Genomic DNA, 4,421 nt, shown 5'->3' with positions numbered 1-4,421 from the left:
TACTTATGTGCTTGTATGTTCATTCAGGTCATGGTGCACATGTGGAGATCAGAGAACAACTTGAAAGAATCAATTTTTCCTTCTGCTTGTGGGGTCCCTTGGATTGAAGTCACTTCCTCAGGCTCGGCTGAGCTTTCTTTATTCACTGACCTCTCTCTTTAGGAATTTACCCTAAATATATGAGCATATGGTCGGGCAAAGTTTCTTACTCAGAAACCTTTATCACAGTAATTACTATAACTTTTATTGTTTTCTCTTTTTTTTGATGTTGTTTTGATAGTGGCTATAAACCAAGATAAGCATTCATTTTATAGAGCAATCTTGACAGAGATAAAGGTGACAAAGGTAAGTAACAAGAACAAAATCCATGAAGTAGGAGAAACTTACTATGCCTCTCTCCCCCAGATATGTTTGGCCTATCAAATGGAGTCTCCACAGGAAAATCTAGAGACATCAGGAAACTGAGCTACCGCTGGGGACTGACAAGAGTTTGCTGTGAGATCATGACTTTATTAAGGTCATAGACATTATTCTATAGATTTTCCTATAGAATAGTAGATCGTTCAGAAAGCAAAGGTTCTAATGTAACACCTTTTGGGTGAACACATAGATTCAATACATAGCAATATCTGTTCATTATTCATTTAAAAACCATGACATGTGTCAATTATTTGCCAAATACTGGCAGTTACTGATAAGAAAAGTCAAAACTTATGTTTTTAGCATCTTACCATAATTCTAGAAAAGTAAATTATGGCTAGACTTGGAAAAATAGGGTAAGGCAGGTGAAGAGTTTATATAAGACAACAAATAAGTGAAATGCCCAGGCCTTAAATCCAACGAAGCTTAATGCTTTTACAATCTCCTGAGCTACCATATTTATAATAGAAACATATGTTACTTTTTAATAAGAAAAGACAATACCTTATTCCTGGATTATTTGTTAGAAATTTGAAGAATTTGCTTATTTACTAATTTACTTTTTTACTAATTATATTATTTACTAATTTACTTATTTACTAATTATATTTTTCTTTGTGTGCTTTAGTCCTTGTTTCTTGTGTTCTTACTGTTTTGCTCATTAACTGGTAGGATATATATATATATATATATATGCATATATATGCAGCTATATAGATGCGTAAATAAAGACAGATCATATCTATCTTAGATCTAGATTAGGGTATAGACATAAATATTAATTTTTTCTATGTTTGCATATTATAAATTTACATTTATTGCTTTAAAATTTGGTTACAAATAAAAATACAGATTAGCTTGGAAGATAACATTTTATCTTTATATTTACTTAGATTAAAAAATAAGACAAGTAGAAATCTTAACAAGTAGAAATCTTAATCTTAGTACTTTTGTATTCAACACCATGTTTTTGACTCTGCAATTATATTTGATTTATCTGATGTATGATGGGACTTATTGTAATGTACTGTTCAGCAATCAGTGAGATAAACTGTGTTTCACAAAAATCATTTTACATTTTGAAATAAATATTTTAATGTGATGCCTTAAAGCTTTTCATAATAGTTACATTTGAAAACTATAATCCTTTCTGTTTATATTTGCTTTTTTCACTGAGTTAGAGTCTATTTCCACATAAATGCTTATATATGGATCTAGGTCTGCTTCACTTTTGTCATTTAGTTATTAGAATTTAGTCAATTGAGTTGTATTTACACTCTCCTTTAAATAATTGTGATTATTCTCAGCAAATTCACTTTCACCACCATTTCTGTCTCTGGTTCTTTGTCTGAAAGTCTTTTCATGATGAGCTCGTACCTGTTGGAAGTAGAGTTTTTACAGAAACTAATATAGGTAAGTCAATAACTTCCACAAGTACTATTAATTTTTAATAGAGATTCAGACACTTAATGATCACGTCTTACATAGTTGAGTCATTAATTAATGCATATTACATGACTAATGAATACACATGAGGCTGAATTTAAATCCAGTTTTAGGGCTTGTAAAGATGACTCAGTGCTTTTAAGAGCACTTGCTGGCAGTTCTTATAGAAATCCAGAGTTCAGGTCCCAAACCCATAGCTGGCAGCTCAAAACTGCCTTTCATTCCAGATCCATGGGATCTGAAGCCCTTTTCTGACCTCCACAATACCCTAATCCCTACCCTGTCTCTCTCTTTCTCTCTCTCTCTCTTTCTCTCTCTCTCTCTCACACACACACACACACACAGAGCAAGGGTGAGAGAGAGAAAAAATAAAAATAAGCCAGGTATGATGGTGCATATCTTAAATCCCAGGGAAAAAAAAAAGGAGGCAGAGGCTGATGCTTTCTCAAGTTTCTTTGCCAAGTGAGTCAAGGAAAATTGGGGAACAGCCTAGAACTCATTGGCACAGGAGACAACTTCCTGAACAGAACACCAACAGCACAGGCTCTAAGAGCAACAATCAATAAATGGGACCTCATGAAACTGAAAAGTTTCTGTAAAGCAAAGGACACCGTCATCAAAACAAAACGACTGCCTACAGATTGGGAGAGAATCTTCACTAACCCTTTATCTGACAGAGGACTAATATCCAGTATATACAAAGAACTAAAGAAGCTGAAAAGCAGCAAACCAAGTAATCCAATTAAAAAATGGGGAACAGAGCTAAACAGAGAATTCTCTGTAGAGGAATATCGAATGGCAGAGAAACACTTAAAGAAATGCTCATCCTCATTAGCCATCAGGGAAATGCAAATCAAAACAACCCTGAGATATCACCTTACACCCATCAGAATGGCCAAGATGAAAAACGCAAGTGACAACACATGCTGGAGAGGTTGTAGAGAAAAGGGAACACTCCTCCACTGCTGGTGGGAATGTAAACTGGTACAACCACTCTGGAAAGCTATCTGGCGCTTTCTAAGACAATTAGGAATAGTGCTTCCTCAAGACCCAGCTATACCACTGCTAGGTATATACCCAAAGTTTGTTCAAGTACACAAAAGGGATACTTGCTCAACCATGTTTATAGCAGCTTTATTTGTAATAGCCAGAACCTGGAAACAACCCAGATGTCCATCAACAGAGGAATGGGTACAGAAATTGTGGTATTTTTACACAATGGAATACTACTCAGCAATCAAAAAGGAGGAAATCATGAAATTTGCAGGCAAATGGTGGGATCTAGAAAAGATCATTCTGAGTGAAATATCCCAGAAGGAGAAAGACAAACATGGGATATACTCACTTATATAGACCTATAAGATATGATAAACATAATGAAATCTATACACCTAAAAAAGATAATCAATTGAGCAGACATGGGGTAAGATGATCAATCCTCATTTAGAAAGACAGATGGGATGTGCATTGAATGTATGACAGGAGTCTACTGAGCGCATCTGAAAGACTCTAACTAGCAATGTTTTCAAAGTAAAGACTCATGACCAAACCTTTGGCAGAGTACAGGGAATCATAAGAAAGAAGGGGAGTTAGTCTGATGGGGAAAGGATAGGAGCTCCACAAGGACCAAATATATCTGGGCAAAGGGTCTTTTCCTGAGACTGACATTCAACCAAGGACCATGTATGGATATAACCTAGAACCTTCACTCAGATGTAGCCTGTGGTAGCTCAGTAACCAATTGGTTTCCCAAAGTGAGAGGAACAAGGACTATTTCTAACAGGAACTCAGTGACTGGCTCTTTGGTCTCCCCATCCCCGAAGGGAGGAGCAGTCCTGTTAGGCCACAGAGGAGGGCTTTGCAGCGAGTCCTGAAGATACCTGATAAAACAGGATCAGATGAATAGGGAGGAGGTCCCCCCCTATCAGTGGACTTGGAAAGGGTCATGGTGGAGATGAGGGAGGGAGGGAGGGACTGGGAGGGAATGAGGGATCGGGACACGGCTGGGATACAGAGTTAATAAAATGTAACTGATAAAAAAAATAAAAAATAAAAATAAAATAAAATTCATGAATCTGTTAAAAAAAAAAAGAAAAGAAAGACTCCTAGATCTTGCCATCTGGCCCTCATTCACTCCTATTGGAAGAAGAGGACAACTTGGACTCATGTCTGTACCAGCTCACTTCTTCTTACTGTAAGTTACTGGGATTTTTCTATCGATAGAACACATTTGTCTTTAATGACCAGCATATTGCATGGAGAATCCACCAGTGTCACTGGGCAGCTGAAATTTCCTACCTTACTGGTTGTTGAGGACCACTGTCACCAGGCTGTTAATGGTTTGTTGGTCTTTTCACAGGCATAAGCTGGATGTACTAAACATCCTTGCTTTGTGGCCTTTGAATTAAAAAATAAACAAAGTAAAATAAAAAGCAAAGCAGGTGATTGTATTAGAAAAGTTACCAATGGGGAACAATGATAACATTTTCATATAAAATCCACTTTCTGGGCTGAAGTGATGAGTCAGCAGATAAAGGCACCTGGTCCGCAAACAA

This window comes from Meriones unguiculatus, chromosome 10, assembly GCF_030254825.1.
Source record: "Meriones unguiculatus strain TT.TT164.6M chromosome 10, Bangor_MerUng_6.1, whole genome shotgun sequence".
NCBI classification, from domain to species: domain Eukaryota; kingdom Metazoa; phylum Chordata; class Mammalia; order Rodentia; family Muridae; genus Meriones; species Meriones unguiculatus.
The sequence above is the reverse complement of the archived record's forward strand: the minus strand, read 5'-3'. Positions refer to the sequence as shown.